General features: G+C 43.1%; 1 protein-coding gene across 1 annotated transcript in view; it reads right to left on the bottom strand.

The window, feature by feature from the left end:
• Positions 1-513: 513 nt before the first annotated feature.
• The window catches only part of TRPC1 (transient receptor potential cation channel subfamily C member 1), a 190,705-nt gene continuing 165,441 nt past the window's right edge, over positions 514-25,777 (bottom strand). The window contains exons 16-17 of the transcript XR_010319144.1: positions 8,878-8,973; positions 514-610 (exon numbers count right to left, since the gene is read on the bottom strand). The gene's annotated coding sequence lies outside the window, so the exon portion shown is untranslated. The remainder of the gene's footprint in view (positions 611-8,877; positions 8,974-25,777) is intronic.

Genomic DNA, 25,777 nt, shown 5'->3' with positions numbered 1-25,777 from the left:
ATGTTTTGGCTAATAGTTCTAGCAAGAGTTCTCTGTTTTAACTATTAAAAATTCATTCTAGCTGATTGAGGAAATGACAAATTTGTAGAAAGGATATTAGGTAGCTCAAGGGCTAGGTAATAGGCCATGGATGCAGGATACCACGTGGCCTCTCCAGACACTGCTGGCCCACACAGCTGCTCCTAACACAATGAGCTCTCCACTGCCCCCGCTGCTTCACTTCGCTGCCTTGGTATTCACTGTCCCACTGGGGTCAGCCTGATGGCCTAGTCTAGGAGATGCCTGTGCATTAGCTGTGAAGCAGCCTAGGACTGTAACTTTCTGGCCCTGGGAGTTTCTCCACTGGGAGACATCTGTGCCCCTACTAATATGCATATGGTGGGGACACCCCCAAACTTGTCGCTGTGTTCAGAAGTAGTTCCAGAGCTCACATCCACATACCACATTCATTCAGAAGGAGAGAGAGTACCTGTGTGCCAGAAATCCCATGAAAGTCCTGAGCTTCCTGCTGACTGGGGTCTCTGTGGCCAGGGGAATTGCCTGAATCCATCGTTTCTGCACAGAGGTTGGGATTACGTTGACTGAGACCAATTCAGGATCATCCCTGGAGCTGAGGATGGGGACAATCCACATCAATAACGTGCTTTTGCAAAATGAGTTCAGGGTTAATGGACATTGGGGAGAAAACACTGCCCCCTCCCTCACTACCCTCACTGATCTTTTAGATCTTATATTTTAATGCCTTCTCTTATTAGTTTTTTAAAAAATATATACAGCAGTGGTTTTTATACACTTACTATCTTCTTATAGGCTATAAATGCCGTGAGAACAAGGACTAGGTTTATAACTCTTTGAATTCTCTCAGGGCTTACCAACTACCACCCACTGCCATCAAGCCGATCTCGACTCATAGTGACCCTATAGGACAGAGTAGAACTGCCCAATAGAGATTCCAAGGAGCACCTGGGGGATTCGAACTGTCGACTTCTTGGTTAGCAGCTATAGCACTTAATCACTACGCCACCAGGGTTTCCTTATTTCTCTTAGAGTCCTAAAATTTTCAAGAAGGGTCTTGTTTGTGAGGAGAGTATTTTTTATTGCATTAATTTCCCAGGGCTGCAATAACAAAGTACTGCAATTGAGTGGCACATCAGAACAGAAATTTATTGTGTCACAGCTCTGGATGCTAGAAGTCTGAATTTAGGGTGTTGGCAGGGCCAAGCCCTCTCTCAAGGCTCTAGGGGCAGGTCCTTCTTGTCCTTTCTGGCTTCTGGTAGCCCCGGGCATTCCTTCGCTCGCAGCTACTGCATAATTGTGTCATCACGTGATAGGTTTCCCTCCATCTGTCTCTCTGTCTCTTCTCTTTTATAGGACACCATTCAGATCAGATTACAATTCTCTTTACTCCAGTATGAGGAGTCCCTGGGTGGTACAAACAGTTAATGCACCACGGAGTCCATCCAGAGGCACCTCAGAAGAAAAGCCTGGTGATCTATTTCTGAAAAACCAGCCATTGAAAACCCCATGGTCCACAGTTCTACTCTGACACATATGGGGTTGCCAGGAGTTGGAGTCGATTCAACCACAACTTCAGATGAAGGTTTACAGAACAAACTAAAAAAACTAGCTTCTCATTAAACAATTAGTACACACATTGTTTTGCGACATTGGTTGCCAACCCTACGACATGTCATCACTGTCCCCTTCTTGACCCTGGGTTCCCTGTTTCCTGTCCCCACCTGCCTTCTAGCCCTTGCCCCTGGGCTGGCATGCCTCTTTAGTCTCGTTTTGTTTTATGGGTCTGTCTAATCTTTGGCTGAAGGGTGAACCTCAGGAATGAGTTAAAAGCGTGTCCGGGGGCCATACCCTTGGGGTTTCTTCAGTCTCTGTCAGACCTGTAAGTCTGGGCTTTTTTGTGTGTGTGCATGTGTGAGTTAGAATTTTGTTCTACATTTTTGTTCAGCTCTGTCCGGGACCCTGTATCGTGATCCCTATCAGAGCAGTCAGTGGTGGTAGCCAGGCACCATTTAGTTGTGCTGGACTCTGTCTGGTGGAGGCTCTACAGCACATTTAATACCATTGTATTTTAGAATATACACACATTTCTTCAGAAGTATGCCTTGCCTTGTACTTTCTCTCTTTGGGATAACTGATGTAATAACATACTTTATAATTACCATTCTTACTCTATTAACTATTCAAAAAATCTAATAGCCAGAAAGTACTTTAGAGACCAACATTGCCTAGCTCCCTCAACGTTTGCAGATAAACTTTATAAAAAATTTTTTACTGTAGTTTGTTAAACATCCATTGGGAGTAAATAAGTAAATGGCTTACATAACTTGGAAATTTGGAAAAAGCAAGGTTTCATAGACTGAGTGTCCATTTATATCATAAGCAATTTATGGTCAATTAGGAAAAGAGTGTTTGAAAGACTTCTTGCTGACCTTCCAGGGATATAAATAAGGAAAGCTCCTTCCCCTAAAGGTGCCTCCAGTGTTAAACAACAGTAAGTAGAAAGTAGGTCCCGCCATTTTAATTTTACACTATTGGTGTGGTAGAGTGCATCCATGGCTAAAATCCTTCACTTCTTGTATCCACTGTGGCTTTGCCATTCTTTCCCCTAACGGTGAATCTTTTGACTTTGGGTTTGGCCATATGACTTGCTTTGACCAACAGAATGAGATAGAAGTCTAAGTGCGCCAGTTCCAAGCTCAGGCCTTAAGAAGGCTGGATGCTGGATCCCCAGATCCTTGAGCTACATAAATATTTTATTGTCATATGTCTCTGAGATTTTATGAATGTTTCATGGCAATAGCTAATCAGTACAATTAGCTCATTTTTAAATAATTTTTATTAATTCTTCGTTGGAAGTGAATTTGATTTAAGAAAAATTTAAATTGCTCTTAAAAATCAATACCACTGGTATAAAGGGTCAAATAAGTGATGTCTACATTCCGCTTCCTCAAGCAGCCATCCCTTTTGCACACATGCTTCTTCCCGTGAGACAGATAAGGACAGTAACAAAATCAGTTAGGACAGTAACAAAAGCTGGTCCTTTTTTTTTTTTTTTTTAATCTTTGATCCTTATATAAAGGAAACTAAAGAACACAATGAACTGTGTTTCTGTAGAAACCAAAGCTATTTCTTATATTTATTCGTTATATCACTCTAGGCCCTGAACTAGGGCTGGGGACATAGGCAATAACAAGACAGACAAGGTCCTTGATACATGGTATTTACCGTCTTACAGTGAGGGAGTCAGAGGATAACAAGTAAGCAAACAAACAACAGTAATCATTGCAGATAGTGATAAGCGTTCTGAAGACTTTAAGACAGGGATATTCACTTCAGACTAGATGCTGAGCTAGCAAACCCTGCTGGCTCCCACCGTAAAATCCAACCTGGACGTTGCCTCACAAGCAAGAGGCAAGCACATGAATCTGAAAATGTAATATAAAAACCTTGAGGAAGCATGGGCAGAGAGAAGGTGATGGTAACCTGCTAGGGGGCAAAGCAGAGGAAGTCACTGTTGGGGCATGGGTCCGGGCAGAGTTGTAAGCTGTTTTCTGCCCCTCACAGCTATCTTTGGCAAATCGTTGCCTGGCCTGGTGCTTCGTTGAGGCAAAGTATTGGTTAGGCAGGGGTGGGAGGGAAAGCATCAGGGTACTGCCAGAGCCTAGCCTGTGAGGAACAGATAACAATAGGGCCATCTGGTTCCTGAGCAACTCTACCTTGGTCCCTCCACAGTCTGAGGGCTAGGGGATTACTAGCCAGGGAGAAATAATCTAGGTAAAGGGCAGGACTTTGTAGTGGCTTCCTGAGGGACATTTGTATATAGCATAAAGGGATGTAGGAGGAGGGGAGGTGACATTTAGGCTGAAGTTCAGGCTGAGGTACTGCGGGCTTTTCTTAGACTCACCTGGAAAAACTCACCTGCAAACTTAAAGCCCAGCTCTGCCATTTACAAAGGGCCTTGTACAAGTCCTTAACCGCTCTGTGCCTCAGTTTCTTCACTTACAAAATGGGGATAATATTAACTCTGTTAATCTAAACTCATTGCCACTGAGTCGATTCCAATTCATAATGGCCCTATAGGACAGAGTAGAATGCCCCACAGGGTTTCCAAGGCTGTAATCTTTATGGAATCAGGCTGCTACATTTTCCTCCTGCGGAGCAGCTGGTGGGTTATAACTACTGACCTCTCAGTTGACAGCCTAGCACTTAACCATTGCACCACCAGGGCTCCTGGGGATAATAATACCCATTGCTTTCAAGTCAATTCCAACTCATAGTGACCTTATAGGAAAATAATAGTACCTACTTCATAGGATTATTGTGAAGAATGAGCGAGCTAATACATGAAAAGCACTTAGGATACACATGTATACCAGTGTGTATATGCATGTGCCCAGCAACCGCTCCCCTGGAAATACATCCAGATCGATTCTCAGGCAGGTCCATAAAGAGACATATACAAGGCTGGCTATTCACTGCAGAGCTGTATATGGCATCCAGGAGTAGATGCATCCTGAGGTGGATGGATACATATGATGGAAAACGAGTTATCATTAGAAGTAATGAATCAGATTACACACTGCCAAATGCAGACAGGGGTTTAAAACCCACTGTTAAGTGCAAAAGATAAGAAATAGAACAAGGTCTATTGCATAGTACTACTTACAAAAATCTAAAACATATACCATACCAAACAACACTTTATATTTTATAATACTACATTTATATTCAAGGACATGTATCTAATACCTTATAGTGGATGCATATGTGGAGAGGAAAGAAATGGAAATGGAAATGATGAATGAGGAAAATCTTCAAGAAAGAAAGGTAGTAATAGTATGCCATGAGCCGAGGCATATGATTGACTCAATCCTTTTCACAGGAGGAATAAAAAAATAAAGAGAGGAAGGAAAGAAGAAACAGAAAAAGGGAGGGAAGGAACCAGGTAATTTGTTAGTGTCTGGGTTGTGCGTGGGGGTGATGGATATTAAATAGGGTGGTCAGGGATGGCCTCTCTGAAGAGGTGACATTTATACTGAAGCCTGAACAGTGTGAAGCCAGCCATGTGGCAATCTGGAATTGAATATTCTAAGAAGAGGGAACAGCGTGCATTAAGACTCTGTTACAGCTAAGATACAACTACTGGTCTCTACTCATCTGGAACAAAAGAGAAAGGAGGAAACCAAAGACTCAGAGAAGAAACTAGTCTATAGGACTAATAGTCTATATAAACCATAACCTCATCTACCCTGAGACCAGTAGAACTAGATGGTGCCCGGCTACCACTACCAACCATTCTGGTCAGGGTGACAACAGATGGACCTGATAGAACAAGAGAAAATGTGAAACAGAACTTCGAATTCCTTAAAAAGACAAAAAACAGACTTCCTGGACTGGTTAAGACTAGAGAACTTCAAGAGTATTGCCCAGAGGTACTTTTAAACACTGGAACTGAAACTATCCCCTGAGGCCACCTTTTAGCTAAATAACAGATTGGCTCACAAAATAAAAGAATATCCTCTGTGAATACTGCACTCCTTGGAAAAGTCATCTATATGAGACCAAATGGTCAACAATTATTTTAAAACAATAACGAGAAAGTAAGGGGGCAGGGAAATCAGATTGCTGGAAACGGAACAACCAGAATGGAAAAACTGAGAATGTTCACGCACTGTGAAGAATGTAACCAGTGTCACTGAACAATTTTAATAGAAATTGTTGAATGGGAACCTAATCTGTTGTGTAAACTTTCACCGAAAATACAATATTAGTTTTTAAAAAGAAAAAAAACAAAAAAACACGTGTTATGGATTGAAATGCATCCCCCCAAAATATGTGTTGCAAATCCTAACCCTTATGAGTCAGAATCAACTAGATAGCAGTGGGTTTGGTTTGGTTTTATGCATGTGGATGTAGTCCCGTTCAGGAACAGAGTTTTCTTTGTTATGTTAATGGGGATATAACAGTGTAGGGTATGCTTAAGCCAATCTTATCTGAGACATAAAAAGAGATTAGGCACAGAGAAACAAGCACAGAGGGCAGGATACACGCCACATGAAGATCACCAAGAAACCAAGGAACAGAAGCGGAAAGAGACAAAGACCTTCCCCCAGTGCCTACAGAGAGAGAACCTTCCCCTAGAGTCAGTACCCTGAATTCAGACTTCTTGTCTCCTGAACTGTGAGAAAATAAATTTCTGTTTGTTAAAACCACCCACTTGTGGTATTTCTGTTACAGCAGCACCAAGAAACTAAGACACTCTGAAAACGAAACATGAAATATTTGACGAACCAGAATAAAAGACAAGTGTGGTTGGAGCCTAGTGAGCATATGAGAGACAAGTCTAATTTTTTTTTCAATTTAATTTAATTTTATTTTTGGTGAAAATATACACATCAAAATGTGCTATCATTTAACAATTTCTGTACATATTGTTCAGTGATGTTTGTCACATTCTTCACATTATGTCAATATTCTCATTATTTCTGCTCTAGTTGTTTCACCCTTTTTAATTTAGACCCAACCAAACCCATTGCCGTCAAGTCAATTTCAACTCATAGCAACCATATAGGACAGAGTAGAACTGCCCCATAGAGTTTCCAAGGAGTGCCTGGTAGATTCGAACTGCCGACCTTTGGTTAGCAGCCGTAGCTCTTAACCCCTACGCCACCAGGGTTTCCCATTAATTTAGGTGGTGAGTTAAATTTTTAAAGGTGGTCACACTAAATCTATAATACAGTTCAGGAAAATTAGTTTCACAGAATTAGTAATTCTCAAGGAGAAGGGACATATTCTGAGTTTACGATGACCTGGCTTATAGCAAGGAGGTAAGGTGTGGGCACCAGGTGACCAGACCATGGGAAAATCAAACTTCACTCCCACAGCTGTAGAAGGAGCCAATTCCCACCCCTGGGAAGGCAGAAATTTTAGCTGATGCACAGTGTGGACTCTGTGATGCTAAGTTCCTTCCTTGAAGGGTGGACGGTCAGTATGAGGACTCTGGTTCTGAAAAGATTCTGACACAACACTGTTTCTGCTGCAACCCAGTTTGTCCCTGAAACAACTACTACTTTTCTGAATATTGCCTTTTTGTTTTGTTTTCTCTTCTCCACTAATAATTGGTATCATTTAAAATATAAAGTTTGCAGGGCAATTTGGAAGTGAGCAGCAGAGAAAGAATAGAATTGAAATCTAAGCCGTAGGCTATTCCTTGTCCTGTGAGGCCATGTTTGCTTAAATTCTGCTTTCCAGCTTTGAAATTCCTTTTTTACTCTAATTTTGTTCTTTTTCTTTGTATTAATGGTTGAATTAATCATGAAACAATGTCCCAGCACTGTGAAAATTTTGCTGCAGTAAACATTCTTTGAGCCTAGAAATTATAGCCTGAGGCAAAATTTACATTCTCGAGCTCTACTGGAAGGGTAAACCCAGGGAAGCAAAGGTAAAGGGGGACAGGAAAACAGGGCAGAAAGGAGGAGAAGCAAATAGAAGGTGGTATGTTACTGTCTGGCCTTAGTCTCACCAGAAAGCACAACTGTTTGCTCAGTCACGTGGGAAGTTTCCAGAGAGGCTACACAGAAACATTTCTTCTCAGAAGAGTCTTCAGGGGAGAGGAAGAGGAAGAATTTATCCATTGGTTCTCTCTCATCCTTCACCCCTCAGTGGTCAAAGGTGGCTTCCTAGGGTATGAACACAGGAGCCACAGGAGAACAGCAGTGGCTTCCACATGTGAGCCTCAACACACTGGGTGAGCAAGTGTGCACGCACAAACCAGGGACATCCGATTCCTGCCTGCAGCCTCCTGGGCCCTGTCAAGACGGTGTGTATGCAGGGGCTCCATTATGTCTTATACCTCACAGTGATTGTGGATGGAACAGTGGTTAAAAGCCGACTGACTGAAAGGTCTACAGTTCAGATCCACCAGCCACTCCTTGGAAACCCTATGAGGCAGTTCTACTCTGTCCTGTAGGGTCCTGTAAGTTGGAATCAACTCAAAGGCAACAGGTTTGGTGATGGGGTAGGGGCAGGGTGGGAGAGGAGAGGCCTGCAATGTGAAGCACGAGGTAGGGTGATCTTGGCTGTTCCGTGAGTAACATGGGAGATCCAGGGCAGCTGTACAAGGGGCTCAGCTGGCTGAGCTTCCCCAGCGAGGTCATTCCAGGAGCTTTCCTACAAAGATCAAAACTTCTCATGGCCCCAAAGAAGGTGATCTTCCCAGAGGGTCTTCAGTAGCATTGAGTAAACCCATGGCTGAGGACCAATAAACTGGGTCTTTCAGCACATTCCTGTACGTGTCTTCTTGTGCACATATGGAGATTTTCTGTGTATATCTAGAAGTGGAATGACTGGGCCATTGGGAATATACAACCTTACCAGATATTGCCAAATTACACTCCTCAGAAATGGTTTTAAATAGTAGCTTGTTACTGATTTGGTCTGATTCTTTTCCTTTCTTGTAAATAATCTAAAACTCATCTATTGATTCATAAATTCACCCTGGGGGAAAAATTGCTGAATATTCCTATCACAATTTCCTTCTTATTAAACTGGTAATAAGTGTCTTTTGCCAAATTCACAGGAAAACTGAAAATGTGAATGAAATGTTAACTGTGAGGTATTTTGGACTTCTCAAAGAGAGAGGCTGTTTAAATAGGCAATTTTGAAACCAAAAATTCCCAGTGTTTCCAGGAGAGGGCACAGATTTGTTTTGTGCTTGTTCATAGTGCTTTTCACCACCCTCACTAACCTCACTTCACAGGCACGCGTGCGCACGTGCACACACACACACACACACACCCTAACTCCTATTTTGCACCCATCCAACAGATACACAGCTTATGCTGTCATTTCAGAACTTACGAAAAGCAACTTCCGGCAGACTCCTTGCCCCACTGCCAGACCTAGAGCGTCCACTGGGCTTCACGAGGCTCCCACGTAGGACTGACTCCACCAGGGCTGGAATGGAGAGAGGAGAGGGAAGACCTTGTAATTAAATTCATATGACTTTAAGTTACAGTTCCTGCATTATTTTTCCTCATTTCCTGTGGCACTGGTATACCAAGAGCAGTGACAGGAACGGCGCCAGGCAGTAAGGGGGTACACTGTAGAGAATTTGAAAACAATAATAAAACAGAAGAAAAATTGGTCTGCTTGGTATTATAGTCATATATTATAGTCATTTCTACATAATGTCAGAAACTATGTAAAATACTCTTCTCCAGGAAAAAAAAAAAAAACATGTTTTGTAAACCTAAGTTCTAAAAAAATTCTGTGGTTACTAATAAAGTTTCTAATATATAAAAATTATAAATTAGCACACATATAAAAATATATAATTTATATACATATATACATATATATAAATTAGCACAACAATATACTGATTAACGAGGATTTGAAGATAACTTTAAGAATCACTTCTTAGAGCACACACATTTAAGGGGGAGAATTAATATGTACTAAGCATCTTTTTTTTTTTTTTTTTTAAGCATTTGCTGTGTACATGGCACAGGCTTGTTCCCTATAGCAACTCCAAAGATGAATAATAGTACATACTTCCCATATGCCTGTCTCTGTTCTAAGTACTTGACATTCATTAGCACATGTCATCTTCACAATGACCCTATGAATAGCTGCTATTATCATCATCCCCATTTTACAGAAGTGGAAATTGAAGTGTGATAATTAAGGTTGTGTGTCAACTTGTCTGGGCCATGACTCTCAGTGGTTTGGTGGTTATGTAATGATGTGATCATCCTCCATTTTGTGATGTGATGTGGTGATCCCCCATTGGATGCCATGTGAGCAGCAAATCAGTTGAAAAGGGGATTTCCTTGGGAATGTGGCCTGGATCCAATATATAAATATGGATGTTCTGGTAAATCTCACTCTGGATCCTGCCTCGGACTCATCATTCTCTGACTTCTGGTTCTCGAGACCTGAGCCAGCAGCCTGCCACTTGACCTGCAGATCTTGGGATTCACCAGCTCCTGCAACCCCATGAGCCAGCAGCCTTCCACCTGATCTGCCGATTTGGGGTTCGTCAGATGCTGCAACTATGTGAGTCAGGAGAAACCTCCAGCCTGATGCCTGACCCATGGATTTGGGACTTGCCAGCCTTCACGACTGCATGAGCCATCCTTGAGATAACTCTTTCTATATATAAACATATGTGTGTATGTGTGATATATATATATACACGCTTCACTGGTTTTGATCCTCTAGAGAACGCAACCTAAGACATGAGGTATACAGAACATCACCAAAGTCATGAAACTAGTAAGCAGAACTTTACTAATCTGGTTGTCTGGCTCTATAAAAAAAAAAGGCTCTATAGGCAGTGAAAACTATGCTCTACTTCCCATCTTAAAAATCTTAAGGAGCATAAAAATAGGAAAAGGTGAATGACAAGGCAGACTTAATAAGCAATTGTTGTTGGGTGCCATAGAGTCGATTCTGACTCATAGTGACCCCATGTGTGACAGAGTAGAACTGTCCCATATGGCTTCTTGGCTGTAATCTTTATGGCAGCAGATCTCCAGGCCTTTCTTCCTCAGAGCTTCTGGGTGGCTTTGAACCGCCGATCTTTTGGTTAGTGGCCAAGAACCTAACCATTTGTGCCACCAGGGCCCCTTAAATAATAATTAGTGAAGACTGTATTTCTGAAAAGTAGTCAATGAAAACACTATGGATCATAACAAACCACTCCACAACCAATTATGGGATAGCACAGGACTGGGCAATGTTTTGTTCTTTTGTGCATGGATTCCTCATGGGTCGGGCCTAACTCCATGGCAGCTAACAACAACAACAACAATTATCCATGAGCAGTACACAAGAGGTAGGTGTCTCATGGGCAAGTCAGAGCTCTTTGGGAGCAAGTGTCAAAAACTCAGTTTGAAATAGCTTAAGTTTTTTGAAAAGTTATCTGTTTGCTGTCCATATTAGAAGGATATTAATATTCTAGCAGTTCATAGAATTAAAGGAAGAGTTTCAGGAACCATCTAGAGCCAGAAGGACTGGAATAAGGGGGCCTCAACACATCCAGGACTCTCTGTCTCTCTTTTTCTCTTCTCTGCCTCTCATCTGTGCTTGACTTCACTCCTTTCTACTTCAGATAGGCTTTCTCAATTTGAAGGGGAATATGGCACCCAACTCTGCTTTTCTCTCCCAGCTTCAGTATATACACATGCCGAAGATGGGCTTAATTGGTCCAATTAGGGTGACATGTTCAACCTTAGGCCAAACAGTTAATTCTCTTCTTTTCAGTAAGCTGCCTCTGTCAACTTGGCTGACATGTGTCCCTACAAACATGAGTTTGTCACTTTGCCTGGCTTCCGCTGTAGTGGGAGTGAGGTAGTGATTTGGCCGCTGAGGGATGAGGGAAGAACTTGGGGTCTAACTTCTTCAAAAAGCTTTCCACGAAACCTGCTGTTCTCAGCTGTGCCCTTTGTCCTCCCCTTCAGAAGGGTCAAATCCATTGCTGTTGGGTTGATTCCGACTCGTAGACACCCTATAGGACAGAGTAGAACTGCCCTACAGGGTTTCCAAGGTTGTAAATCTTTATGCAAGCAGACTGCCACATCTTTCTCCTTTGAAGTGTCTGCTGGGTTTGAACTGCTGACCTTTCAGTTAGCAGCCAAGCGCTAACCACTTTGCCACCAGTGCTCCTTTTCAGAAGGACCCGATGCCTCCAGTTCCAGGGCCTTCTTAACAGTTCCCCATCTGCGGATACTCAGGCTTCAGCTTTCTTAGCTCTGTTGCGTCAGTCACCACTCATTAGCCATTGTCCGTGTTCCAAAAATGAGTTGACATTGACTCTTCACCCACCCCCTGTGTCATCATGGACTTGGGCCTTTTGAGCTTCTTTGATGCCATTTGAGTGAGGTTTTGGAAGGCATTAAAGGAAAATGCATGTTTTTGACCTGCAATGTTTAACCAGGGTTTTATTCCGGGGATGTTCAAATAATCCTCTGTGAAGATGCCACAGTGGCTGCCTGTCAGCTTGAGGGTGGTGGTGGTGGGACTGCAGAGGGGAACAGAAGAGTGGGCAGGCTCTTGTCCCTACTCCTATCTCTCCACTTTGTTCTGTTTTATATGTGGGGCTTTTAAGATTTCATTTGAAGAAAGAGCCTTTAACTAAAAATAGAACACCTGAAAAACCACTGCACAGTACCAGGCTGCCTCCCACATATTGTATAGCATCTTAATCGTGATGTACATACAGTTTTGCATTCTGGGGTTTATTTAGTTACTGGTTTTTATGTTTGATTGCATTATAGATTTATTGCCATATATCTGTAGATTTTTCATAATCTATTTGATAACCTAGTGCCTGGTACATGGTAGGACCTTGATAAATAGTGGTTGAGTGAATGAATTATAGTATTTAATAGGTGCTGTTTCTAATTTATTTGGTATTTTAGACATACATCAAAAAGTATCATCATGCATATAGCTGTTTACTACATTGTACTTCGAAGCTGTTCATCGTTCATTCATTCAACATGTATTTATTGAAAACCTATTATGTGCCAGGCACTGGTGGATGATGCTGAGAATACAGCAATGAGTAAGACGGATAGTCCTTTCTACATCAAGCTAAAGGTCTAAAAGGCAATCTGTCTGACAAGAGAATTGACAGTCACAACTCAGAAATACAAAAGCTATAGGATACAAAAGGGACTATTGGAACACATAGAAAAATCAAACTCTTTGCTGTTGAGTCAATTCCCACTCATAGTGACCCTATAGGACAGAGTAGAACTGCCCATAGGGTTTCTAAGGCTGTAATCTTTACAGAAGCAGACTGCCACCTCTTTTTCCCTCAGAGCGGTTGATGGGTTTGAACTGCTGACCTTTCTGAGTTAACAGCCAAGAGCTTATCCACTGCACCAACAGGGCTCCTTGGAGCACATGTCATTCCTGATGTCAGATGGATCTTGGCTGAAAACAAAGAATACCAAAAAGATGTTTACCTGTGTTTTATTGACTATGCAAAGGCTTCAACTGTGTGTATCATAACAAATTATGACAACCTTGTGAAGAGTGGAAATTCCAGAACACTTAATTGTGCTAATGAGGAACCTGTACATAGACCAAGAGGCAATTGTTTGAACAGGACAAGTAGGGACCCCTATTTCAGACTTGAAAGTCTGAGAAGGCTATCTGGAGGAAGAGACCTAAGGTGAATTGTGAAAAATAAACAAGATGTGCCAGGTACAGAGGGAAGACAAATGCCCCATGCAGCGGAAACAGCAGGTCAACAAACTGGAGACAGTGGAGACCATGGGCCATCCGGGAGCTGGAAGCAGTTCCAGATGACTGGAGGGCAGAGGGTACACAGGTGAGAGTCCAGGAATGAGCCCAAGAGGCAGGTAGGAGCCAGGAAATGAAGAGTTTGTGGGCCCCTATATTTATCCTTATGCACACCTTGCTGTGTACTCCTAGCTGCCCTTCCCCTAATGAGACAGCACACTCCTCCTCTCCACCCTGTATTCCCTGTGTCCATTCAACTAGATCCTGTCCCCCTCTGCCTTCTCATGTTGCTTGAGGACGTTTTAATGCTACCAGTGACTCCCTATGACCACCTATTTAAATACAAAACAAACAAAAACTCCCCAATGTACCTACTATTCAGAGCCCTCCCAAGTCTGGCTACCACTTGCTTTATTTCCTACACTACCACTCTGTGCTTTGGTCCAACAGGTTAGTCACTGTTCCCCAAACATGCTGCATAGCTCACCACCTCCATTTCTTGGTTCATTTTATGATAATGAACCCTTCCTCCACCTGAAATGGCCTCATCACAACCCCCTGGTAAAACCCTACCCATCCTGACTCTTGGTAGCCCCATGGCTCTCCATCCTGAGAATATCCAGAGCTCACTGTTTGTTATGCTCTTATGCCCCTCATTTCCTTCTGTATCCAAGTTGTTTGGATATTTTTTTTATGCTCCTTCTTAACTGTAAATTCCTTAAGGGCATGGGTCGTAGCTTACTCAACACTTTATAAGCCCTTTTTAAACAGTAAGAGTTCAATAAATGTAAATGAATGAATGAATAAAAGCATCAATGAATACTGAAATGTTTCCTTATGATGCCTTGGCAAGAGGCAATCCTCACCCTGATCCTGTTCTGCGGTCCCCTGTTCTCATTCAGTAGTAACTCCCTGGGCTCTTCCTATGTGTCAGGCATATAATGTGATTTATTGTTTGGTTTTATGAAGTAGCTATTATTATTGCCCTATTTTACAGATGAGGAAATTAAGCTCACAAAGGTCAATTAAGCTGCCCAAGTTCACACAGCTAGTGAATGGCTGAGCCAAGACTCCAAAATCAGATCTGTTGGCCTTCAGTCTATGCTCTTATCCAGGACACCACACTGCCACAGTGGACTTCTCTCTGCTTTATTGCTGACTTAAAGAATGGAGAAAAATAATTTTAGAAAACGCTGTAACGGTGCTGTAGATAACAACCATACAAAAGATTGTCAGATGTGCTACTTTAGGAAGCCCTGTCAGAACAGTAGAAAAAGCAGTGGGTTCTGTCATTTTTCCTTCCTTAAAATTCAGTAATTAGTAAACAGAGTCCCTGGGAGGTGCATACAGTTAAGTGTTTGACTGCTACCTGAAATGTTGGCAGTTTGAACCCACCCAAAGGCACCTCTGAAGACAGACTTGAAGCTCTGCTTCCAATAGGTCACAATCTTGAAAACCCCATGGAGCAGTTCGACTGTACACATGTGGGGTCACCATGAGTTGGAATCTACTAGACAGCAGCTAACAACAACAATGAATAAACAGCAGGAACAGTAGAGACCTCCCCAAAATAGCTGGGTAGAACACAGTCAACAAAAAATCAAGGTGTTAGAACACTTCAGAAAGAAGAGGAGCAGCTAGACAGGGAAAATAGTCACCTTTTTTGGCTTTTATTTGGTGAAAATATTCACCTTTTTTGGCTTTTATTTGGTGACATTTAGTACTTAATAAATTCTGAATGTTCAACTCCCTGGCATAATTCTTAGAATCAATTTCTTCCAAAAATTTTGTCAGTGAGTTTCCTAGGAACATTCTTTCTTGATGACACAGGATTAGGTGATCTTAGTTCTTCAAACTTGTGAAAATGACTGTTTTGCTTACATGATTCTGTTTTTCCTTGCAGAGAAACATCGAGTACAGAAACTTATCACTGCTGGGGATGAAAATCCTCCCTCATTCCTAGGTAATGATTCGAGAGTTGGACTGTGGTTTCTGTTTTCACAAATGATTTGCAGTGGGCCTTTTTCCATTCACCTAATAACATTTCTCATTATTTCTTGACATGACTATTGAACAACTCATTTGTTTTTCTTTGGGATACCAGTTTTAATTACATTTTCATTAAAATAAAATTTAAATACAGCTCAACTTCTGCCAATGGACCATGGCATTCTTCATATTAGAGAAAAATTCTACCTCTGTGGCATTATAAAGACATTGAGTTCCAGCAATACTGTGGACAAAGTCAGAAAACATCCAGAAATAGTGCCTACTTTGGCCAGATTCCCAGTAACATCACTGTCTTTCCCCAAAATGTCTATTAAATGCTGGTTTCGCATCTCTTAAAGATGAACACCTACCCTTGTTTGATGTAAAAGATGTCTCTTTTGGCCCAACCCTCTTCCTTCTATCTGACCACCTGCCTTCCATCAAAAAGTACACCGCAAAACTCTTTTTAAAATCAAAGTGAAATGAAAATAGCTGCGTTTTGAGATTCTTTTTTCTCCCTAGAAATCTGGGTCAGGCCTAGTGATCAGTTTCTGTCAAGATAACTTTACAACTTTTACTGAACCCTTTAGCATCACTAGCACCTAAAAGTTTTATGACTAATTTACTATTTATTCAGAAGAAAAAAGAAAACATGGCCGAGTCAATTCTGACTCATAGCAACCCTATAGGACAGAATAGAACTGCCGCATAGGGTTTCAAAAGAGCAGCTGGTGGATTTAAACTGCAGACTTTTTAGTTAGCAACTGTAGCTCTTAACCGTCTACGCCACCATGGTTCCATTTATTCAGAAGTTAGTTAAAATAATTTTCTTGAGTAGAGACGTTTAGTCAGAAACCTAGCTTTCTGAGACGCCCAACGCCACATTTTTTGCTTGCAACCACTGTACTTTTTCCTTAGCTCCAGGCCTCTGGGTAGTGGATGGAGTGCACATGCCATCATGCAGGTAGTGGAGGTCAAGGCAGGGATGAAAAAGGTGAAAGTGACCTGGCGAGGCACAACTTGGCTTATCTCAGTTGCGTTATAGTGTATAAATGGCATTAGGTAGACCTGGATTCAAATCTCAGAGAACCACTTCCCAGCTCTGTGACTGGGAAACTCCTTAACCAAACAGAACGTCTCTTTTCTCATTTGTAAAATGGACAAACCCATACTGTTCCTGTCAGCGTTCAGTCAGGAGACAGAAACTACACCAATTATCTGAGCAGTGACATTTGGTAGAAAGCTGTTAACTGCTCAGTGCCAGCTGTTGTAGAGTCGACAACTTCAACTCATGGTGACACCACGTGTGTCAGGGCAGAACTGTGCTCCATAGTGTTTTCTGTGGCTGATTTTTTGGAAGTAGATCACCAGGCCTTTCTTCCAAGGCACCTCTGGGGAGACTGGAACCTCCAACCTTTCAGTTACCAGCCAAGTGTGTTAACCATTTGCACTATCCAGGGACTCCCAAAGCTGTTAACTAGGAAACCGAAAAGGTAAAAAGAGAACACCAAGGAATCATAGCAGTATCAACTACAAGGAAGAGCTACCGCTCCTAGAGGTGGGGAAAGAGAGGGAGAAAAGGCTGGAGAAGGGACCTGTGGACCTAGGACCCAAACCTCTGAGGATGGGCCACAGGTGGGCTGGTGCTGGTGTCTCTGAAGGGTGTAAGCCCGGTTCTCCCAGTGAAGAAAAACTGCAAACTGGTTGCAGACGCTGCTCCGGGAAGAAACAAGCTCTGCCGTGGAGGAGAAGCATGGCTGGTGTGTTGCTCACCAGCCCAAACCCATTGCTGTCAAGTCGATTCCTACTCACAGTAACTCTATAGAGCAAAGTAGAACTGCCCCATGGAGTTTCCAAGGAGCGGCTGGTGGCTTTGAACTGCTGATCTTTTGGTTAGCAGCTGAGTTCTTAACCACTATGCTGCCAGCACTCCACGTTGCCTGCAGGAACAGGGAAAAGCAATTCTCCCTCCTCCAGCATTGCTGTTGCTCTCTGGCACCCCCACTGGCAGTACCCAACAGGGGTCAGCTGGCAAAACAGAAAGAAGGTCACAGAGCCTCAGCCTCAGCACCACAAAGCCAAGCCTAGAAGACAGGATTTGCAACTGAGAGACAAAAACCTAATAGCTGGTACAAATACCATTTACTGAGCACTTATTCCATGCCAGACACAATGCTAAGTGGTTTAACATTCATTATTTTATTAATTTTAACTTTTTGATATTCACATTTTACAGATGAGGGAACCAAGATTAGTCACCTTACTCAAGATCATACAGCTAGTAAATAAGGAAGCCATGTTTATCCGACTTCTTTACCTTCTACTGTGTATGCTACGTATAACAGGTTGTCTAGATCTTGTCCCCGTAAGCAGATGTCGTCCCTCCATTAACATATTCAATTTATGAAGGGCTTGGTGTTCCTGGGGACGAGAGAGAGGAGTGGAGAGTTGGGAAACTTTACAGAGGAACAGAGGGGAGGAAGCGGAACCATTTTGTGGCTCAGAAGTATCCATCATGAGGTCCTAACAACAGAGATGGGAAGAAATAGCAAGAAAATGGCGAAGGAACTCACTGAGCAGGAAGGAGAAGACTGACCTAATGGCTGCGGTGCTGAAGAGGAACATGGGTGCTGATCGCTGAAACCCTGGCATCTGCCTTAACCTGAGAGGGTTGCCAGGGTGGAGGATACATAGAAAGAGCTCTAAAGCTAGGGTGGAGCTCCTGAGAGAATCCCAAAGGGAAGAAGCATCCTTCTTTGTGTCTTGACCTATCACTGCGGCCTGGGAAGGGATCTACAAGTGGCACTGGAGTGAGAGACCCGTCCCTGCCACCAGGCTGAAGGTATTTCAGCAAGCAAACACAAGGAGCTCCAGCTTCAGTGAGAGCAGCTGTGATGGGAAGTGGCATCTTTCTGGACCTTCCAGGTGTCAATGAGGACAGCCTAGGCTTTTGTGGCAGGGAAAAGCACATTTTGGAGCAAACAGCTACCATGTTGCCTCAAAGGGCTCCAGAGAAAGATCCAATTTATAAAGAGTACTGTTGAGTAGGAGCCATGGGCTTACTGAATAGCACATTTTATCTGCTTTGGTCAAGCTTCCTGGAAACTATGAGACGAGACTTGCGTGCAAGTGATTCACTGAGGGGTGCAGTCAGTAATACACATATAAAGAAGTGAGGGAAGCCAGACTGGGCAGAGGGAGAGGTTGAACTGCAATACAGATACAACTGAGCTGAACTGGGGTGGACCTTCAGAGCTTTCCCAAACTGGGGCCAACCTTTTAACTCCCACAGAGACCAGTCATTGGATGCAGGCTATCCCTGGAGAGGGATTGTAACCATGTCCCAAGGAAAATTCCTGAGAGATGCTGGCTGGGAGCCCTTAGTAGCTGACACCTCCAGCAGCTGGGGGAATGAGTGCATTGGTCCTAAACAAAAGATCTGGGGGAACCACTACAACATCACAACACCTTCTGTGATGGTAAATGTTATGTGTCAACTTGGCTAGGCTATGATTCTCAGTGTAATATACTATAGTGTGCTGTTGTTGTTGTTAGGTGCCCTCAAGTCAGTTCCAACTCACAGCAACCCTGTGTACAACAGAACAAAACACTGCCCAGTCTTGCATTATCCTCACAGTTGTTGCTATGCTTGAGCCCATCATTGCAGCCACTGTGTCAATCCATCTCGTTGAAGGTCTTCTTCTTTTTCAATGACCCACTTCTTTACCAAGCATGATGTCCTTCTCCAGGGACTGGCCCCTCCTAATAACATGTCTAAAGTATATGCGAGATGAAGTCTTGCTATCCTCACTTCTAAGGAGCATTCTGGCTGTACTTCTTCCAAGACAGATTTTTTTGTTCTTCTGGCAGTCCCTGGTATATCCAATATTTTTTGCTAACAACATAATTCAAAGACATCAATTCTTCTTCAGTCTTCCTTATTCATTGTCCAGCTTTTGCATGCATATGAGGCAACTGAAAATACCATACCTTGGATGAGGCTCATCTTAGTCCTCAAAGTGATTTCTTTGCTTTAAACACTTTAAAGAGGTCTTCTGCAGCAGATTTGCCCAATGCAATATGACGTTTGATTCCTTGACTGCTGTATCCATGGGCATTGATTGTGGATCCAGGTAAAATGAAATCCTTGAAAACTTCAATATTTTCTCCATTTTATCATGCTGTTGCTTATTGGTCCAGTATAAGTATTTTTGTTTTCTTTTTGTTGAGATATAATCCATACGGAAGCAAGCAAGGTTGTGTCATCTGCATAACGCACGTAATTAATGAGTCTTCCTCTAATCCCACTACCACATTCTTCTCCAGACAGTCCAGTTTCTCGGATTATTTGCTCAACATATAGATTGAGTAAGTATGGAGAAAGGACACAACCCTGACGCACCTCTTTCCTGATTTTAAACCACGCATTATCCCCTCGTTCTGTTTAAACGATAGCATCTTCATCTATGTACAGGTTCCTCATGAGCACAATTAAGTGTTCTGGAATTCCTGTTCTTTGAAATGTTATCCATAATTTGTTATGATCCACACAGTCAAATGCCTTTGCATAGTCAATAAAATGCAGATAAACATCTTTCTGGTAGTCTCTGCTTTCAGCCAGGATTCAACGGACATCAGCAATGATATCCCTTGTTTCATAACCTCTTCTGAATCTGGCTTGAATTTCTGGCAGTTCCCTGTCGATGTAGTGCTGCAACGGTTTTTGAGCTAACGTCAGCAAAATTTTGCTTGTGTGTGATATTAATGACACTGTTCGATAATTTCTGCATTTCACTGGATCACTTTTATTTGGAATGGGCACATATTTGGATCTCTTCCAGTCAGTTGGCCAGGTAGTTGTCTTCCAAATTTCTTGGCATAGAAGAGTGAATGCTTCCAGCATTGCATTCATTTATTGGAACACCTCAATTGATATTCTGTCAATTCCTAGAGCCTTGTTTTTCACCAATGCCTTCAGTTGGACTTCTTCCTTCAATACCACTGGTTCTTGATCATATGCTACCTCCTGAAATGGTTGAACATCAACCAATTCTTTTTGGTACAGTGACTCAGTGTAGTGTAGTATAGTGCAGGGTAGTGTAATGTAATCATCCTCCATGATGTGATCTGATATGATCAACTAATCAGTTGAGAGGGGAATTTTCTTGGGGGTATGGTCTGCTTCTAGAATATAAATGAATATTCTGGCAGAGCTCGCCCTCTCTCTCTCTCTTTTAAACGTGCACTCTTCTTGTGGCTAGACATATGGATCTTGGGACATAAGCTTGCAGAATTCTCTGGCCTGCTTCCTGACCTATGAATCTTGGGAAGTAAGCCTGCAGAAGTCTCTGGCCCACCACCTGACCTACATATTTTGGACTTGCCAGGCCAAAATATGTGAGCCAATTGTGCGAGCCAATCCCTTGAAGTAAATCTCTCTCTCTGTCTCTCTATGTTTCTCCTCTAGAGAATCCAAACTAAGATACCATCCATCAATTAAAAAAAATATTTATTGAATAACTACAATAAGTCAGGTACTGTGCTGGGCACTGGGAGTACCTCAGTGATCAACACAGGGCAAACTCTGACCTCAAGGTAGAGTTACACTTATTAAACCTTTCTTTGCCTCAATGACCTCATCTATAAAGTGGGTAATAATAGTTCCTAACTCAAAGGATTGCTGTAAAGAGTGATTGAGATAATATACGTAAAGCCCTTAAAGCTCTGCCTGGCACATAGCAAGTTCTCGGTTAATATTAGTTGTTGCTGTTATTTATTTTTAATGTTTACTCTACGGCGTTTGAGGACTGTCTAGAGTCTATTTCACTGCCACCTTCCTTCCCAGGCATTTATTTGCATGATGAGAGAAAGCCCTTGGGAAATATTCATCCTAATTGAAAGAGTTGGGATACTGAGCCTGATCCAAAGGCAAATAATAAGCAAAAACAAGGAGAGGCGTGATTCTGACTTATTTGTTAGGCACATTGTCCTTGAGCCCAGCCCTTGTAGACTCATTATGTGAGGGGGCTGCAAGAAAGACTATAGTAAGTAACAACTCACAGGGCTGTTTGACTAAATGTCTGTAGCCAAATAAGCATAGTCCTTCTCAGAATACCACACCTTCTCAGGCCAGATGCTTTGGGAGGGAAGGTGTGGGATACTCACCAGGCAGTAAACTCAAGTTTAAGTCCATCTTTCCACCTTGGTGTTCCCCACCTATCTCTCGTCTTGGTTGGACTCTGAACTGGGGTTTTGCATAGGGCATTGTACCCAGGAATTGCCCTTGGCACCATGCCTTTTACAACCACAAATAATAGTGGCCTAGTCCCATCCTTTGGCTTAGCTGTTGGCTGGACCTACACCTCCTGACCCTCATCTATCAAGTAAGAGGGACTGAGTGGAAGGAGTGGGAGTGAAAGCTACTGGGGGTGAGGGGCTTCTGTTGAAAAAGTGGGAAGAGAGACCATTTTTTGAAGGGTTTGGTCTCTTCAGCAACATGAGCAGCTCTGGTACTTTGAGCACCTTGGCCTTGGCAGCCACAGGAATGTTATCAGAGGAGATGGCAGCAAAGTGAGGATGAATTTAAAGGTGCTAAAAGCTGTCAAAAAAAACTGCCTCACAACTACACAAGCCACTCCTCCATAAAGTCTCTAAGGTCTCCCAATATAATTTGTGAGAAAGCTGAGAGGCTGGAGTTACACATAGCAAGTGGGTAGAAAACCAGAAAAATTCTACATTGTGGTGCTCTTGTGACCTCTTTGTTCATCCCATCTGCCTCCTGTCACCTCTGCCATGCTTGTGTGGCCTGAGGAAAGAAGAGTTACGTATGAATTATTGACATCCACTGTTTTGTCATTCAGCTTCCGTTTTTCCTACTAGTAACCACTGCACAATTTCCCTCTGGGAGATCATCAATTCTTCCACTCTCAGTTCATACAGTTATGGTGGAGTTGACTCTACCCATGGCTTGAGGTATGGGAATGTGACTCAGTCCTAGTCAATCAGAGAGAACATCACTTTTCTTTTGGTGACTATAATGGTTTGGGGACGAGGACATGATCTAGATAGAAACAATAAACTCAATGAGGTTTTTGCTGACAATCCTGGGAAAGGAATAATTATTCCTTTTCTAATAGACTTCAGTAAAGTCAGCTGCTCTTCAAGCATCTAGTGATCACAAGGGAGAGTAATGTTTGGGAATTGAGCCAAGAGGGAGAACAGTGGGGAGAGAAGGAAAGAGTGGTTGGGTTCCAACAATACCATTTGAGCCTAGATCTACCTTTGGATTTTTCAGTTATGAGAGCCAATTCATCCTACTTTTACTTAAGGCAGTTTGGGCTCTTTTTCTCTGTCATTTACAACCTAGAAAATCCTGACAGATGCAAAACACACAGCAGCATGAGAACAGGCTTATAAAAGGCACAATTTATATTTCCTGTTTCCTTCCTTCCCAGTCAGGGAATTCACTACCACCCGTCTGTCAGTCTGTCATACTGTGGTGGCTTGCATGTTGTGAGGCTGGAAGCTATGACACTGGTATTTCAAGATACCAGCAGGATCTCCCATGGTGAACAGGTTTCAGTGGAGCTTTAAGACCAAGACAGACTAGAAAAAAGGTTTAGCGATCTACTTCTGAAAATTAGCCAATGAAAACTCTACAAATCACAACAGAACATTGTCTGATATAATGCTGGAAGATGAGCCCTTAGGTTGGAAGGCACTCAAAATACACAGTGACTGCAACAATGGAGTTGAGCATACCAACTATCACGAAGATGGTGCGGAATCAGGAAATGTTTCAGTCTGTTTCGTCAGAGCGGACTTGTTGGCAACCAATAGCAAACAACAACTTTCTCTTCCTTCCGCTAATCCTCCTTACAACTATGAAAGGATGTAGAATTGATTGTTTTATTGTCCCATTAAGAGGTGATAAAATTACACCCTAGAGATGATGATAGAGCCCTGGTGGTGCAGTGGTTAAGCACTCGGCTGCTAACTGAAAGGTCAGCAATTCAAACCCAGCAGTTGCTCCCTAGGACAAGGTGTGGCAGTCTGCTTCCCTAATGATTTACAGCCTTGGATGCCCTACAGGGCAGTTCTACTCTGTCCAGTAGAGTTGCTATGAGTCGTAATTGACTGGACGGCAACGGTTTTTTTGGTTAGAAATGATGATAAACATGGGCTCGGCCACCTTCTGACTAAGGAAATAGAAAAATTCACCAAGAGAGGCACACCAGCGCATGACGATTAATCAGATCTATTTACTGACATTGTCTTGAGGATAAAAAAACAAAAAACAAAAAAACAAACACGCTGTGGTTGAGTTGACCCCAATTCACAGTGATCCAATAAGAAAGAACAGAACTGCCCCATAGGGTTTTCAAGGAGCACTTGGTGGATTCAAGCTGCCAACCTTTTTGATTAGCAGCTGAGCTCTTAACCATTGTGCCACCAGGGTGCCATATTGATCAATATGGATTTCTTAAATGCTTAGAAACTGCTCCATCAACACCACCTCATTTCCTCAGCTGCAGTGCCCCTGGCTCTCCAGAGCTGCCTGCTGAGAGCAGAGTCTGGCTATGGCTGCCACCAAAACAAGTGCCGGGTGTGGGTAGTATTTAAAAGAGCCACGAACTTCCCACTCCCATGCATGAGTCACTCTCCTGGCCTGGGAGTCCCAGTGTTGAGTGATGCCCAAGGACATTCAGACAGACAGATTGGCTCCTTCCATCGTTCATCCCAAATTCTCCATGATCTCACTCTGTCCACCTGCTGCGATGCCAAAATCTGTTGTTGGAAAACTTAGGGGCAAACTCTTGCCCCATTTATTTATTCATTCAAACAACAAATACTGTTTATATACCTAATACATGTCAGGTACTGGGCCAGACTCTGAGGATACAAAGCCCACAAATAGACAGCTCCTTTTTTACCCTCAATATGTTTACAATCTCATAGAGAGAGACCCACGCCTATAAGGACAAGGTTCTAAAGGAATTTAGGTGCTGTGATAGGAGTGTGTACAGACCACAGTGGGGCAGGTAAAGGGGAGGCCGGTTTCACCTCAGACAGCAGGGGAGAAAAGGCTCATAGACGATTGGTGCTTACAGAGAGTCTTGAAAGAGAAGGAGGTGTCTGCCAGTGTATGGGCTGGTTGGGGGAAACTCCAGGAAGAGGAAGCCACAGATACTTGCCCCTTCAGGTATATGTGACAGAAAACCTGATCGAACTGGTTTAAGCAAAAAGTGAATTTAATGACTCGTGTAACTGAAGAAGTCCAAGGTCAGGCTTGTCAGGCATGGCCGGATTCAGGGCTCGAGCACCGTCTCCAGGACTTGGTTTCTCTTCATCTCTCATCTGGTTTCCACAGAGATGGCTCCGGTGGTCATAGATCGCCACTCAAGATGGTGGCAGCAGATCCACCCTACAGCCCCTCAGGTTTCAGCTTCAGCAGAAAGTGTTTCCACATCCCACTCTTCAGCATTCCATCGGCTCTGAGGAGGGGGCAGTTACACGTCCATCTCTGAAGAAATCACTATGACCAGGGGGTGTGTGAAGCTCTGATAAACTGTGACCTAGGTCATCACTCTCCCCATAGAGCCAGAGGTGGAGCCACCATCACCAAGACAACCTGGACTAAGAATCTAAGAATCAGGACTGATTATCACAGTAAGAGGGAATTGACAAAGAGTGTCCTCAGCACTAGTCCTGCTGGCCCTCTGCTCCATGTTACCCTGACTAAGAATCTGAAACCAAGTAAGAATTTGAAACCAAGCAGTTCAGCACCACAAATTCCTCAGTAACTATCACCAAGTCAGATCCCCCAAAAGGAAAAATTTCTGGTTATCTTGCCTGTAAGCCGCCACCTTTCCTGGTGTCAAAACTTTGGGAAAGGTTTTCATTTGATTCCCATTGGAACGCTCTAGCCTCTAGAGGGAGCCATCGAGCAGCTACAGCTTGCAGAGGCTCAGTCAGTCTCAGAGGAGCCATGGCTTAGCCCCAGGCCCAGAGTTCCTTACTTCTCGCCTTTCTTGCACTACCAACAGCTCCTCCCCTCACTGTCCCTGTGTCTACCAAGGCCAGGCCACAAGTGGTGCTAACTCAGTTTTCTGTTTTTTTCAACATACCTTATTGGCTTCTCATGACTAACGGAGCGCATAGGGGCTTCACTCCCAGGAGCCGGGCTTCAAGCTTGTGCAGTGGGCTCACGCCTGTACGGTGGGACAGTCTTTCTACCTGCTTATTGCTTGTCATCCTCAAAGCCAAGGCATGTTCTCATTCTTAGTACAGTTTTTTTCTTTTTCTGGACCTCTCTGACTTATTTACAATTTTGTATGTCCCCATGGAGTCCTGGTGGCGCAGTGGTTAAGAGCTCGGCTGCTAACCAAATGATTAGAGTTCAAATCCGCCAGTCGCTTCTTGGAAACCCTATGCGGCAGCTCTACACTGTCCTATAGGGTCGCTATGAGTCGGAGTTGACATGAAGGCAACAGGTTCGATATGTCCCCATAGG

This window comes from Loxodonta africana, chromosome 23, assembly GCF_030014295.1.
Source record: "Loxodonta africana isolate mLoxAfr1 chromosome 23, mLoxAfr1.hap2, whole genome shotgun sequence".
NCBI classification, from domain to species: Eukaryota; Metazoa; Chordata; class Mammalia; order Proboscidea; family Elephantidae; genus Loxodonta; species Loxodonta africana.
The sequence above is the reverse complement of the archived record's forward strand: the minus strand, read 5'-3'. Positions and strand labels throughout refer to the sequence as shown.